Source organism: Urocitellus parryii, unplaced genomic scaffold (assembly GCF_045843805.1).
Source record: "Urocitellus parryii isolate mUroPar1 unplaced genomic scaffold, mUroPar1.hap1 Scaffold_37, whole genome shotgun sequence".
NCBI lineage: Eukaryota > Metazoa > Chordata > Mammalia > Rodentia > Sciuridae > Urocitellus > Urocitellus parryii.
In genome coordinates, this window is record NW_027553327.1 from 12,415,971 (window position 1) to 12,433,020 (window position 17,050).

At 38.5% G+C, this 17,050-nt stretch overlaps 1 pseudogene; it reads right to left on the reverse strand.

Annotated features, from left to right (window-relative positions):
• LOC144252089 (growth factor receptor-bound protein 14-like) overlaps positions 1-14,919 on the reverse strand; it is a 29,216-nt pseudogene extending 14,297 nt beyond the window's left edge.
• Between the last annotated feature and the right edge of the window lie 2,131 nt (positions 14,920-17,050).

Below are 17,050 nucleotides of genomic sequence, written 5' to 3' on the forward strand. Positions count from 1 at the left end.
ACAAGTACCTCTTTCGGGACTTACATGCCCCACCACAATGTCAGAAATGTGAAGGTGGGTCTCAATGTTCAACTCAGAACATTTTAGACCTGTATGCAACTCACTGATAGAATCTAAATTATTTATCCCAACAAGTCTAGAGAGTGAGCAAACAATAGAAAACTAAATTGTCTGCAAGGGCAGAAGAATCAGAGTGCAAAATTAGTTCCATTTTGTAAAATAAAAGTTGCATTTTGGCATGTCTCACTCTGAGATCTGTTTTACTACTATATTTGATTCTTATAACACCTTTAAGTAGATGAATAGTGGCCCTAAAGATATCACATCCTAATTCATGGAACCTGTAATTGTTACCCTACATGGCAAAGCTTTTGCAGATGTTATTCAGGGCTTTGAATTGGGGAGAATATTCTAGATCAATCAAGTGGGCCCTAAATCGAACCAGAAGCATCCTTGTAAGGCACAGGCAGAGGAGAATAAACACAGACAAAAAAGAAAATGCAATGGGATCACAGAAGCAGACATTCAAGAGGTGTGACCTCAAGCCAAAGAATGCAAACAGCCACCAGAGTCTGGATGGAGCAAGGAACAGATTCCCCTTAGAATTCCCAGCAGGAAAATAACCCTCCAGATTTGTGAAACTAAACATCCCTATTGTTTATGTCACCAAGTTTGTGGTAATTAGTTATAGCACTCTTAGAAATTAATACAATAATCTAATGAGCAAGCTGTATTTCCATTTTACTGATAATAACTGAGGTTTAGAATAGCCAATTTTCCCAAAGGTTGAACAGTAGCAACATATCTGACCCCACATGATGCTCTCTCCCCTGCACAGAATTACTGCTACCTGCCTAGAGCTTCCCAACCAAGAGACATTCTCTGCCACCTACACTGTGTCTATTTATATCACAGGCATTCTTTCTGTATCAGCTAAAATCAATTTCTTGGTTTTTTTGCAGTTTTCATGTTTCCATTGCCTCAATATTTTTTATTTTGAAACAAATTCAAAAACTATTTGCTAATAAATTTAAAATAAACAAACATATTTAAATTGTAAGGTAAAAATAATGGGCAACATTTCAAATTATATCACTCTTCATCTTCCATGAAAGTAATTATAAATCATTTCAATTTGGACTGCATTAAAAGGTAAATACAACTACACTTTCATCTCCCTCCATTCAGAATGACAATTTTCAAGAACAGAAACAATAATAAATGCTGGCAAGGATGTGGAGAATGTACACTCATACATTGTAAGTTGTGATGCATATTAGTATAATTTCTCTGGAAAGCAGTATACAGTAACCTCAAAATATTAGGAGTGGAACCGCTGCATGACCCAAATATTCCCCTCGTTGAGAATTATCAAAAAAAAACCTAAAAGCAGCATACGTCTGTATTTATTCACAATAGCCAAATTCTAGATTCACCTCGATGTCTATTGATAGACAAATGGATCAAGAAAATGTGGTAAATATATACAATGGGGTTTTACTCAGCTATAAAGAAAAATAAAATCATGGGGTTTCCCAGTAAATGAACAGAAATGAAAAAAAAATCATGCTAAGTGAAAAATGCCAAACTCAGAAAATCAGTGTTGAATATATTCACTCATATGTTGAAGCTGTAGCAAAATAAGGGGAAAAATGGGGGGATCGAATGTCATAAACACATAGGGAAGATCAGTGGAGTACAAGAATAACATTGAGAGGGAGGGAGGAGGAATGGGAAAGGGGAGAAGGATGAAATGAATTTAATAAATTCAGATTATATCCACATAATATGACTATACCACATGGAATTTCACCTTTTTAAAAACACCAATCAAAAATAAATAAATAAATAAATGTGCAAAATGAAGATCAGTGTAATAGAGGAAAGAGCAAAGGGGGAGTGAAGAGAGGAGTGTAAGGAAAGGGAGCAGGGATTGAAATCAAATTTCATGCACCATGCAACTTGTCAAAATATCTCCAACTACCATGTAGAACTATAATCCTCTAGTTTAAAAAAAAGATAAAAAAGTAAATACAAAAAGGATTCAAAAATCAAGCTATAACAGATGTGTAACTAAAATACTACTACTACTACTACGACTACTACTACTACTACTACTACTAATAATAATAATAATAATGGTAGTAGTAAAATGCCCATGGACACCAAAAAGTGAAATCTAATAACCAGGGTTTTTTTGTTGTTGTTGCTGTTGACCACATGGAAATAAAGGTCAGAATTCCAGTCTAGAAAGGAAAAATAAGGAATAAAATCTTTCAGAAAACTTCATTGAATATTTAATGCCATTACTAACATCAGGAAAATATTCTCATAATATTAAGAAGAAAAAAATGTCTTCAAAAATGTCATAAACTAGAATACATGTAAAAAAGTAAAAGATGTACTTTCCATTCCTTCAATGAAAATTTCTGGTACCATCCTACTGAAAATTCAGATAACAGATAGAGGAAGCAAATTAAAATACAGAGGATTGAACACAATTAGGACTTTTGCCTCATATATCAGCCTGGTATTGAAAATAAAATTTTCCTGCTACAGAATCTGGCTTTTAAAGTCACATTACATTAAACATTCTTTTTAAATGTACACATTATTATCTCAATTTGGATGCATTGTCACATATTGTCCCCCAAGCAATCTCATGACATTAAGTATTAAGACTATAATAACCCAATAAACCCAGGTGGCATAATTGATTATCAGTAAATCACATTCTACATTAAAAATAGTATTTGTTATTTAACAAAGACAGCTATCTAAATACAGGCCTTTATACGCAGAAAGTTCAATAGGAATGTACAAGATGATGAGGTGGATTACTTTACCAGAAAAGGAAAACACTTAAAGGGAAAGTGAAAAGTTGCTGGTCACCAGCTTTTTCTTGCCCAGGCCTGGCTATAAAATATCATTACCAAGAACTAAGGAAAGTGGTGGACCAGCCAATAAGCTTTCTCTTGACCATCCTTTAGCATTATCATAAATGCAAACAAATTTTAATCTATTAAGTAATCCTACTAAGAAACTTACAATGTATTTTTCTAAATACCAAAAAGAAACAAATTAATCCTACAACCAGACGCTCTTTACTGCAAAGTTCAAAACCAAGATGAACTCAAACATGGAGTTATTAGCATTTGAGAAAAGACCCCAGGTAAGTTTCACACAAATTCAACATAATTGTTTTAAATACTTTATTTTTTGAAAACTCCATGAAGTTCACTTAAAATACCATATCAAAACATTATTAAAACTTTAAATACACATTTTTAATCATTTAAATCCTAACCTCATATTTCCTACCCCTAACTACCTGATCAATAATTAGTTAATTCTATTTTTAAACATTTTTCTGAAATTATTTTCCAGACATTATAAAGTGAATTATAATTATCAAATATTACATATATGTAGACAGAAAAACAGGAAGAAAGTCTCCTTAAATTACTTAAAAATAGCAACTATAGAGGCAGAAAGGAAAGAAAAGCTTCAAAGAGTTTAAACAGCTTCTTTAAAACAAAAACAAAAGCTTCATACTGTTTTTAAATTTTAGTTTTGTTTCAAATATATCAGTGAGGTCTAATGGCAATTGAAAAAAACTGTACCAAATAATAATAATTATGTGTAATTCTGTTTAATTTTCAGGAACTTTATTTCTAAAAAATAAAAGAAGGTAAAGAAGAATAAAGATAAGTTTTTTTCTGAAACTGTTGATTTAACTTCAAAGTCTTTTAAAAAAACCTCAATCCTCCAAGAATGGAAAGTGCTCACCTGTGATCTTCTGCCTTGATTTCTTTGCTGAATCTACTGAAAGTACAGCATGGGGCTCAAATAGAAACCTGAGTCCCTACTCTTCTCATCACTTGATAAGAGAAGAAACAAAAGTGGCTTTTACCTGTAATTCTCCCAGAAAACAATTCTTTTGTATATCTTTGTTACAGGAAACTCCAGGAGACAAATGGTCCTTGTACTTCTCTGCACTGGGTAGAAACTACAAACGTTTTTGTCAATCTTATTTTCAGATAAAAATGAACAGCCTCTGACCAAGCAAAATAAAAACTGAAGAAGCAAAGAATAAAACAGGGCTCAATTTCTAAAAGGTTCTTTAACCTAAGAATACTACTTAATACCACCAGGATCTCCCATAAAATTGCCACTGCCAGATTCATCTCCCCAAGTGTGATAATAGGAAAATTGTGACACTTTGGCTTGATGACTATAAAAGCCCTGTAGTTGGTTCTCCAGTGAATTGAAATACACTTTGTATTAACTCAGACCCCAAAGTCACCACTTATATTCATAGAAAGCCTTATTCTCCACAAAATGTTTGCATATATGTTATCTGAAGATGAGTGGGTAAATATCAGAAGCTCTATAAACAGCTTCCATATATTCCAAGCTATCCAGTGCATCCTTAAAGGATTCAGAGTAAATTTCCAGCTGGGCATGCCATGTGGTTTCTTTGGCCTCCTTTCTAAGCCTCTTCCATTTCTGTATTTTTGCAATCCATTCTTTAAATAATAACAATAATTACTATTATTATTATTGATACCAGGGATTGAACTCAGGGGCACTCAAGCACAGAGTCACATCCCCAGTCCTATCTTCTATTTTATTTAGGGACATGGTCTCACTGAGTTGCTTTGCTGAGACTGGCTTTGAATTTGCGATTCTCTTTCTTAGCCTCCTGAGCCTCTGGGATTACAGGTGTGTGCCACTGCGCCTGACTCTTTAAATTATTTGATATAAATATTTTACAGTTTAGTACAACTTAGTTCAAAACAAACTTATTTGTTTTGACCATGAATTTCAAAGATGTATGTAATGCAGAGTCCTTGTTCCCATGGAATTACTATCTAATTTTAATAATATGATTATTAGTAAGATCATTGTAGGAAATGGTATAGAATTTGGCCCACTTTGGGGCTTCAGGAAGATAACTTAGCTAAGTCTTTTTAAATTTCTTTATTTTAAAATTGTCTCTGTTTCTTATTTTTCTTATTTTCTTATTACTAAAAGAATACATTTTTATTAGAGAAAAGAAAAGTGGTAGTCACAATTCATGTTTAAATATATCAATCAGGAATAACCGCCTCTTGTCTTTTTCTCTGGTTCTACAAGAGGGTATGTGTGTACATTTTTCATAAAATTTAGAAAACATTATATACTTTATATGATATTTTTATTTAATCATCATTACAAATTGTATATTTTCCCACATCAGTGTTTAAAGAATAACTTCAAAAACATAACCAAAAGCTATATGATAAATAATGTTGTAGCTCATGAATATACAATAATTTATAACATTCTATTATATATACCATTAAGCTTCACTTTCCTGGTTAATTGATATTGTAAATAATTTGCTTTGAATAGCCTAATGTCTAATTCCTATCCAAAGTACTTGTTTCCCACTCCTGCAGATAGCATGTACTTGTGGGAGCAGCACCTCCCAGGACACAAAATATTGCCAATACTCCTAATGCCTCCTATATCTCTCTCTGCTTTTCAGTATTTGCAATTTCCCAAGGGATGTATGAAAAAAAGTGGTTCCAGCAAATGTGCTAATCATCTCAAGAAATAGCTTCAGAGCACCTGTAGTGTGCATCTAGGGGGAGACATATCTGTGAAGGAGGTAGATGTGTCTCCCTACTTGCTCTCAGATGGAAAAGGTGACTATGATAGGTTGAGTGTAAGAGGCTCCCAACTGCTTTTTTCTTTTGAACTTCCTCAGACTGTGGTACTATGTTAGCTGTCACTCACCCTGAACAACTGAAGGTTTCATTTTTACTTTGTTTTTATAGGTATTTTATGAAAGGGCTAGGTGAAATAACTAAGCCATGGAAAATGCATAGCAGTAAGTCAGATAAACATGGGCAGAAAAGGGACTCCTGGGAATCACAACAGCAGGAGCAAGGACACTGAGAAGAAACCTCAGTGCATCAGAAATTTGTAGGCAGTTCTTGAATTACAAACAGTGAGGCTAGATGTGACATGGGCTGCAGTTTCAAGGGGCAGGCAGGTTACAAGGTACTATAAGGCCCACAGAAGAACTTGGCCCCATATGGCATGAGAATCAGATCTGCATTCAGAGAGATAACCTTGATACTACTAGAAGCATGAGAACCAGGAACAGAATCCTGAGGAGAGAACTGGTAGGATCTGAACTCAAGCAGCAGAAGCTATGAGAACCGAAGAAGGAAAATTGGCTGAATCAGGAGGTACATGCAGGCAGAGCACTTCAAATTCTTGTTGCTTAAGAATTTTTTCATTTCCAGCCTTACATGTGCTACCAGGACACTATGGTCTTTTAAAAGCTGCAAGGTCAGGGCACATAGTTCACTATACAGAAGCCATATGCCACATGTCCTAAAGGCTTCAGGACTTTTTTTTGCTGGTGATAACGGTGATCACAAATCTGAGAGTTGGTAAGTTATACACAGCACAGAAAGCACAGCAACCTATCAGCCCCAGAAAACAAGAAAACACTGCCTATTTTGTTAAGAAGAAAAAAAATGTGAAGAATCAACTTGAAAGCAGGCAGCAGTGAACTGTCCCCTCCCTGCACTGTACATTGCTTTTGTCTTAAAGAGATCACGTGGACGTGGCTGCACACATAAAAACAGTTTCATTAAAAGCCTCCAGTCATTCATTTTGCTTATTAAAGCCACTCCACAATGATATCCACAATGGAAATCTCAGCTGTTCTAGCAATAATACTAAAATGCAATTAATTCCTTTTCCCAAAGAGTCTACAGGTATGTGCTAGAGGTATGTACTAATTGCCACTGCTTCGTACCATGGCTTCAATTAGGAATCAATATGGGAGCATGACAAACATGGATCCCATTAAGTTCCATAGGACTTGAAGCTGAAGTCGACTCCCCCACCAAGTTCCTCTTACAGTGATTATAAAAAAAAAAAAAAAGAGTACTCCATCTGATGAGCTATAGTGACATCCAGTGATTTTTGAGCAAAGCACACCAGTTACAAAATCTGGTATATTACAATATAAAAGAAGGGAAAATATTTGCTGATACAGCGACATTAAAAATTCAATGGCTATTTTTGACTGGAGAGAACTGGGGATGTGGAATATTTGTCATAAACAAATAGTGAGAAGTCAAAAAATTCAATGTCTATAAAATATTGTGTACATCTAGAGTCACAGTAAAACATGCACTCAAATTAGGAAATTCAGAGAACAAAATCAGGGTATTTAGTTGCTTTCAATGATTTATTCTGCCTATTAAAATTCTAAAAATCAGAATGGGGGATATTCAATGGCACAGTGTGAGTTTAGCACACATGAGGCTCTGGGTTCTGAGCACTAGCACCAAAAAAAAAAAATTCTCAGAAGTATATATTAATAATTATGACCAGAAGATATGACAGGTTGCTATTACATTCAAAGTTCCAAACATAATATTTCTACTAAGTTATACAAATTCAAGAGCAGGTGATTTCCAACATGATTTCTTGTGTTGTTCAGATAAAATAAGTTATCAGCCTTTTTTAAAGTGAACCAGATTGGCTCAGTTTGATCTTAGTAACTTCAGTACCACCTTGGAAAGAAAGGCTATGCGAAAACGTTCTTGGAATTCAAGATTTAAATTACAGTATGCCTGAGTAACAGAGATGTAGAATGATACAGAAACAAACCCACCACATAATACTAGGAACATGAGCTTTGACCAACTGGAGTGAGAGAAAAACTCTCAACTCTCTTCTATTCTGAAAATCTAAATGTTCTTTCTTATAAGGTCTCAAGATAGCTCAAAATCACTAAATTTCATAAATATGCAGAATACATGTAAATGGAGTACAATGGGTCATGCACAACTAGCACAAATGATAAAGAGGGGCAGGGATAATTTCCATAAGCCACAGGCAGTTTGCTGTAAAAGCAAAGCAAATTTGCTTATCCTCCAAGGGTCAAAATTTTAATTCTGGCCTCTTTTGTGGATCCAGCCCAGAATCTCACACATGCTAGGCAAGTGTTCTGTCACGAAGCTACATTTCCAGCTCAGAAGTATATATTAAACTAAATCAGATCATATTGCTCTCTGGGCTCACACACCCCTAATTGCTTTCTCTCTCAGGATAAAATCCAGGCCACTCCATGCCTATGAGATCCTATAGGATCTGGTCCTCTGGTGGCTCTCTGCTGTGTTATGCCATAACATTCCACTTTAGTGACACTACTCAAGGCACACTGGCCTCTGGGCTGCTTCCTGCATACAAGCACATTGCCACTTTGGGCCCTTTCCATTTCCCATATCCTAGATCCACAACAATCTCCCTCTGGCCTGCTTGATGTGTGCTTAAGGTCTGCACTCAAGCACCACCTTCTCAGGGAGGTCTTCCCATGCCTCTATTTAAAGCACATCTCTCCCACTCACTTCCACTTGCTGTTCTTCACCCAATCTTCCTTCCCTGGAGTTTACCCACACCTAAGAGATAACAAATATTAATGTTCTTATCCTTCTTTCCCCATGACATACTGTCTCCAGGATCTACAAAACTATACAAAAGTCAGTATAAACCTGTCTGTAAATATTTGCTAAACTGTTTATGGAGGACAGCCAAGGGAAGCTGGGGAAGTTCCTATGTTCCTACATTAAATGGAATCTATAAAGTAAAATGGGGGGTGGACACTCGAGGTTTTTTTTTATGCACATATACACAAAAAAGAAAGCAGTCTACGAAAGTGAGAACAAAAGGAGAGTTTGTTAAAATAGGAAAACTATTTAAAGACATTTTTAATGCTAACAGAAGTTATTTCAGTGTTGTGAAATTATGGATAATTATGTTTAATTCTTAAGATTATTGTTTATTTCTCAGTTATTTACAGTGAACTGATTTATTTTTGTATTTGAAAATATTTTTTAGGGTTGAGGATGTAGCCAGAGGTAGAGTACTTCTCTGTTTTGCACAAGGCCTTGGGTTTGGTCTCCAGCATCATAAATTTTATCAATGGAAAACTTATCACTTTGGTCCAAAAGAGGTCAAGGATGTCTCCTGAATAACATGCAGAGCTAACTAGCTAGTAAAAAAACTTTTGGCAAAGAGTTTGTCCTTTGGTTCTTTATATCAAGGGCACTCATTAAAGACTTATAGGGAGGTATCAGGAGTCATTCTATTGACAAAGGATATCTGTCACTGCATATCATATTTAAGGAAGAAAAAATAACCTCATTCTACTTCTTTTTATTCATTTTAATATGCAAATGCAAAAAAATGTTTCTTATTTCCATTACTTGATTAAATATATATTGTAAGAGTATTTATAGGTTTGTCAAAAGCACAAACAATAACAACAAAAAAATTTCAAAAACATATTTGTTTATATTTGGTGTTCAGGAAAACCACAGCACCTCCATAATGGTTATTTTCCTATTACACTGTTAGACAAAGAACTGGAGGCTGTGTAATATTATATATGTTAGCATTTGGGTAGAATTTATGTTTGCAACTGTTTTGCTTAAATATATAATATGAATGCAAAAAAAAGAAGAAGATGCCAGAACTAAAATTCCTTCTCATTGTTTGGTCTAAAGCATTGTTGATGAAACCAAGAGATATTATGCTCAAATCTTTGATTTTATTTCAGCAACTTCTAGAAAACATAGTAATGGAAAAATACATTGATATTATTATATGTTTAAATTAGGTATGTAGCTCAAATTAATTTTGCAATGTTCCATTTTAAGTTTTTCCAATAAAAGACTTGTATATTTCATTCTTTAGTATAAATAATTTTCAGTGTTCTCAGTGAAAACTGCTACTCAATTTGCAGAGCAGATCTATGTTATTGAACTTCAAAGCTATTTGCTAGGGATAAATTGTAGTGATTATAACCAAAAGAATAATTTTAAAGTTCCCCTCCAAAGAAAAGAGGATGAGATACTATGGCTATATGTGATGCTAAATAAAAGCTATATTCTTGTCAGTATAAGTAAATTAAATAATTTGGGATATGGCAGATATCTTTTGAGAGCATCATAGTTTGTGAGATTGATTATCACAAAGAGAAGTTAAATTAGTCAGAAAGGGCAATGAGGAAAATACACAGTGAGCTTTCTCTGTCCTAGGATGCAGGGAGCTGAGCTGGCCACTGCAGACTGCTTCAGAATGCAGGATCGCTGGCAGGTACATAACCATCCTCACTCAGGTGTCATGATCAGCTGGCACTGCTGCAACTCATCAGCTGTCAACTGCAGAGGTGCTCAGGTTCCAAATCCCCATGGAGACTGTGGAACTATTTTAACTTCTCTTCCACAGGTTTCACTCTGTCCTCTCCTGGGGTTTCTGACATGTCCCAGGACAGCAGTCATAAAACCTGAAGTCTACCAACACTTTTTAAGGGTTTAGGGAATGCAGGCAGCATGAGGTACATCCACTTCACAAGGGTCTCTTCAATATGAATCCTCCTAAGAGCACACTTCTGCCAATATCATTTTTTAAAATTCTGTTTTATCAGAGAATGGCAAATCTCTCATCTGACTAGAACCTTTCTTTGGAAATAATTCTCTGGGGTGTAAACTCTGGAACCTATCAAACAAAGGGACAATTTTGTATACTGGCAGTCAGATGAGAAAGCGAATGACTCTAATGACTAGTTATAAAATTCTTTCACAATTCTTCAAAAAAATTGAAGGAAGTAATTGAGCTGTGAATGATAAGTTATTTAAATGACTTTGATGATGTATTACTAAACGTTTTTAATGTATAATGAGAAGGAATTTGCAATAGGCTGAATAATAGACCCCCAAAATAACTCCATCTGAATTCCTGTGAATGTCATCTTTTATGAATAAGAAAAAAAAGTCTGCAGATGTAATCAAATTTAAGATCTTCAAAATGAGGTTTTCATGGACTATCTAGGAGGGACCCTATAAGAAAGAGGGATTATATCTGGTGCAGATAGAAGAGGAGAAGGCACACAGACAGAGATTAGTGTAAGGCAGCCTTGAGCCAAGGAATGCTGACAGCCTCCAGAATTTGTAAAAGGCAAGGAATGTATCTTCCCCAGAGTACATGCCTGCTGACACCTTGATTTCAACCCACTATTACTGATTTCATATCTCTAGAGGTCTAAAAGTAAATTTTCTGTTATTTTAAGCAACAAAGTTTGTGATAATTTGTTATGGCAACCACAGGAAACTAATATAGAGTTCAAAGAGTTGAATGGAATTGCCATAACAAACTCCTTCCATTCTCATCTACTTATCTATAAACATTTTTTTAAATCAATGCCATTAAAAATAAACAGGGAATAAAACTATTGTCGAATCCTGTATCCCTTGTGTAATGAATTCTTTATAACTTATTAAAAGAAGCTTTAAAAACTCTCCAGAGTTCATAATACAAAACCTCATTTCCAATTAAAAAACAGAAGTTCAGTGGATTAGACAAAGGGGAATGTAGTAAAGGGATAGAGGATAGAAATAGGAAAGACAAGTGGTTTAAATCTGACGACACTTTCCTATGTACATATATGAATAGAACACAGTGAAACTCAACATTGTGTACATCCACAAGACTAGCATCTGAAGCAGAATAAGACATACTCCATGTTTGTATAAATATGACAAAATAGACTCTACTGTCATGTACAATTTAAAAGAACAAATAAAATTTTTTAAAAATTGAAAAGGTTAATCTTTATATCTTCAAAATATAAAGGAGTTCTTTAAAATTTTCAAGTAAAATCTACAGTGCACAACACTATTAAGAGAATGACAAGCTGGGCACAGTGGTACACGCCTATAATCCAACTGGCTGGGGAGGCTGAGGGAGGAGGATCATGAGTTAAAAGCCAGCCTCATCAAAAGCAAGGCACTAAGTGATTCAGTGAGCTGTTGTCTCTAAAAAAATACAAAATAGGGCTGGGGTATGCGGATCAGTGGTTATGTGCTCCTGAGTTCTATCCCCAGTACCCTCCACTCCCCCCAAAAAGAGAATGACAATTGGGAATTGAGGGTGTAGCTCATTGGTAGACAGCATGCAAGGCCCTAAGTTTGATCCCCAGCACCACAAAAAGAGTAAAACAAAAAAGAAAGGAGGGATGATGGGGCGGGCGGAGAGAACTACTATGGATACTTATAATTGCCCATACTGCCATCAACATAAAAAATAGTCCAAATAACATTCTGCTTTGTCAACTTCTCAAAAAAAGTTTAATTGTGTTTCCAAAGATTATTATGAAATCATCTTTCCTTCAATTTGAACTCAGAGCTGGTATGGCTCTGTGAACCTATACTCTTGAAGTTGAGGCAGGAGAATCCCTTGAGCTTAGGAAATCAAGATCAGCCTGGGCAACATAGTGCAATCCCACTTCCAAAAAAAGAAAAAAGAAGAAGAAGAAGAATACAATTTAAACTCTATGTTTTAGTTCTAAAATTCTGATATGTCATTATTTAAACAAGGAACAATGCTATATTTATAATATTTCTATTCTTGTTTCCATTTGGTGCTATATTCTTGACTAATCACCAACAATGAAAAATAAAAAGTAAAGAAAAGATCTGATCATATTCCTTTTTGTTTACTTTTATATATCTGAAGAAAATCTTTGTCACATGACCTACAGGGCACAAAAAATGATGCAATATTATGATTCTGTATCCTTACCTAGACTTATATGAGGCAGGTGTTCAAAAAGGGTCCAACTGTGGTCATCAATGTAATGATTCTTCAGGATCAACAGCTGGCAAACATCTCAGGCTGTTATGTCACTGGGTACCTCTAAAGCCCTGCTGGTTTCATCTTCACTGTACACTTTAATCACCTGTGTAAGGAGAAAAAAGAGAGCTAAAATATTCTTGTTTGTTTTTTTAAAATAAATTTTATTGCATACATTAAAGGTATACAACATGATGTTTTAAGATAAAATATAGCTAATTAATTAGTTATTATAGTGAAGTGAATTAACATATCCATCATCTCACATGGTTACCTATTTCTTGTGTATGGCAAGAACAATTTAAATCTACTCATTTGGTAAAAATTCCAAAAACAATGACTAACTTAGTCCTCATTATATACATTAGACCTTTGGAAATGTCAGTCCTATATATCTGATAGTTTGTATCTTTGATCTATGTCTCCCATTCCCCTTCTCCTCACTCTTTCCCTATTTCTGTATTTTAATTTCTTAATAAAAGAAGATACCACATGCAACTGAAATCATGTAATATTTTTCTTTCTATGTCTGGCTATTTCACTTAGCATAATTTCCACCAGGCTCAGACATGTTGTAGTGAATGACAGGATCTCCCTTTTTTAAAGCTTACTAAATATTCCATTGTGTATTTTTATGTGCATATACGACTGAGTATATACACACATACACGGTTCTTTTTATCTATTCATCCTTTGATGGAACATTTAGATTGTTTCCATATCTTGGCTATTATTAATGATAATGTTGCAATAAACATGGCAGTGCAAATATCTTCAAGAAGTAGTGATTTAATTTCCTTTGGGTGTACCCAGAGGAGGGATATCTGGGTCATATGGTCATCCTGAATTTAATTTCTCTAGAAATTACCAAACCATTTTCCAAAATGCCTGAACTGATCTAAATTCCCACCAACATTTCCCTTTCTTTATATCCTCACCAATACTTCCCTTATCTTCAGAACAGCCATCCTAAGGACTTTTTGGTGATATTTCATAGTGGGTCCACATTTCCTGATGGTTAGTGATGATCTGCACCTTTCCATATACTTTTTGGACATTTTTTATGTCTCCTTTGGAGAAATGTATATTCAGGACCTTTGCCCATTGTTTTTTTCTGCTATCAGGTTGTAAGGATTGTTCTTTTACATATTAACCTTCATCAGATATGTGATTTTCAAAGATTTTCTCCAATCCATAAACAGCTTTTTCACTAAAATATTTAATTAAAATAACATTCTAATAAGCCAGTTTACTAGTTTACTAATTTTCTTATACAATGAATGCTACCTAACCAAAAGTTATTTGTCAAGGTCACTTTGTCCAACAAACTCCATTTTTTTTGCATTGTCTAAACTAAAAGCCATTCAATGAGTATTCAAAAAATTTTCCCCACCACTTTGCTCTATTTAAAAATCTATATATCTCTTATCAATACTTTAAGTTTCACATTCCATATTTAAATCTTGTACATAATCCCAGCAATGTTAGTGATTTATTCCCAGGTACACTTATGTAGTATGGAACAAAATCAGACTGTTTGAAAACATTTTTCCATTTCAGGTATAGAAGTTTGGGCAAATACTGGATAGATGCTCACCACATCCTTTTTTTTTTACTCCCTTGCAATTAATGTTGCCAGCTGATTGAGTTTGAGTCAGTGGAATGTGTGTGTAAGGACTGCTGCACTTCCAGGATGCCATAAAATTCTCCCAAATTTAATCCCTTTTTCATCCCCCCCCCCCCCCCCGCCACTGAATGGAAACAGCTGTGTGGATAGCCCAAGGGAAAAGGAAAATCATGGGACAGAATGAGGTTTTGTCCTTAAATGATTTCGAGGAAGATGTTTAACTGATAAAAATCATCATGAAACAGTAACATGAGCAAGAGATAAATTTCTATTGTGCTGACTCACTGTATATGAGGATTTATCTATTAGAAAAGCCAGTGTTATCTTCAATTATATAGAATCAGAGTTTTATATAAAATACCCCATCAACATTTATCAAGCTGTGCTTTGGACTAGAATTTCCAATATTATCTATTCTATGTGTTAATTAAGTAAAAGAAGATATAGTGTCCCCCTCGCGCACCACTGTCTTCCGGGGCAGGTTCCGCGTCAGGTTCCCTGGGATGGGAAGAGCCCAGGCTAGTCAGCCTTGCCCCTAGCTCTACCGGCGGCCAGCATACTGGCTCGCCATCAAATTTCCCCATCCTGCCCCTGACTTGCCCCTGCCCACCCCCGCCAGGCCAATCCTCCCACCCCCTCCCCAAGTCCCCAACTTTCCCACCCCTTCACTCCAGTCCGGCTCTGTCCCATCAGGTGGTTCCCCCCACCCCACCCCCATCCGCTCTATCCCGTGCCGGCCCCATCCTCGCCCCTTTTGTGCGCACCTGCGGTGCAATCTGCCCTCCCCGCCCTCCACCGCCTGCCTTGGACAGCGAGCTCCGCCACGGTGCGGCTGCCCTCCGTGGTCTCGCAGATGTACACGGGGTCGTCGTCAGCCGAGACATTGTGCATTGTCGGCCTGCGCTCGGTGCCCTCCTCCTCGATGCCGTACTTGGCGCTCGCCCACAGCCGCGTCTCCTCCTTGAACCACGCAGTTTCGGTGGTGGGCTGCGGCACCTCGCACTGGAACGTGACAGACTCCTTCTCCCGCACCTCCAGGTCCTGCAGATGCCTCTTGAAGGGCACGGCAGGCTCTGTGGAGACCGGCTGGTGAGAGGGGCCGGAGGATACCGGAGGACAGGAGGCTCCAGAGTGCAGGAGTTGGGATCTGGGAGTTGAGGAGTGTGGGGGGGGGGCAGAATTCGGAGACAGAAGAAGATGGAGGAGGTGGGAAGGGGTAAAAAGGGTGTAGGATATAGGATGGCCGGGGGCAGGGGGTCCCAGGGGATGGGGACCAGAAATGGGGAAGAGGCAATGTCGGATAAAGGTGGGGAAGTGGGGTTTGGCAAGGAAAACGTGATAAGGGAAAGACAGTGGGCTAAGTATTAAAGTTCCGGAAATGGTGAGGTTTGGAGGGGTCTTGGCAGGGTAGGGATAAGTGCGGTGGGAGAGGGGCAGGGACTTGGCGGGTTGCACTGCTGTGGTGGAAAGCAGGTCCCTACAATCAGCAAAGACGGAGGATCTTAGCCCCTGCATTATGCAAATCAGAAACAAAACCTGTGAAAGGCGAGAGCCACCCAGACTTCCAACTCTGGTCTATATTCCACGACCGACTTGCGCCATTGGGCTACCTATGGCAGCGGCGGCTAGGGCCAAAGGAGGTGGGCACAGGGACCGGGGAGGACCCTTGCCTGCGCGCAGGCAGCTTCTCGCTGGGACCGCCACCTGGCACCATGGTCCTCACCTCGCACCACCACCAACACGGAGCTGTAGGTCTGGCCCACGAGGTTGGACGCCGTGCAAGTGTAGAGGCCGCGGTCCGACTGCTTGCAGAACAGAATCTTCAACACGAAGTTCTCTTGCGCTTCCTCATACACCACGTGTCGCCGTCCCTCTGTCACCAGCTGCCCATCCTTCTTCCACACGATCTCAGGCTTGGGCTCACCCGTCACGTAGCAGCTGAGACGCGCGTGTTTGCCCTCTGTCACCGTGCAGATGTGGGTGCCGCGCCAGGTGGTGAGGCGGGACGCCCTCTGCGCGCATGGCTTCACGTCGCTGCTGCAGGTGAGCCAGGAGCGCTGCCGTGGAGGCCCCAGGTGGGCTGGCAGTTTCCGTGTCTGATTCTACCACCAGCGAGGCAGCAGCACTGGCTGCACCCAGCGGGTTCTCTGCCCGCACCTCGTAGGTGCCACCGTCCTGCGGTCGCGCCGCCCGGATGCGCAGCTTGCTCGCCTCGCCTTGCTCCTCCACGTGTACACGGGGGGCGTCTGGTGCACCCAGGCGCTGCCTGTCCTTGGACCAGCTCACAGCCGGTCGTGGCGAGCTGCGGCTCGAAGCAACTAAATGTGGCCTCAGCGCCCTCGCGCACGCGGATGGACGTAGGCCGTAGCAGAAAGTGTGGTGCCTGCTCAGCACACGCGGCCTCAGCGTCCACTTGCAGGCCCACGGCCGCAAAGGCTTCGCCAATCGCGTTGCGCGCGCGGCACACATACTGCCCTCTATCGCCAAGCGCTAGGTCCAGGATAGTGAGGCGGTATATGTCGCCGTCCTGGGCCAGACGGAAGCGTGCGCCTGCCTCCACCCGCTGCGGGTCCTTCTCCCAGCTTACGTGTGGCGTGGGGTTGCCCACGATCTGGCAGCTCAGTGTGGCGTCCTTGCCCACAGACACCACCAAAGCCTTGGGCCGGGTCAGGAAGCGCGGTGCACCGCTGAAGGAGTGATCCATGGTGGTGGCAA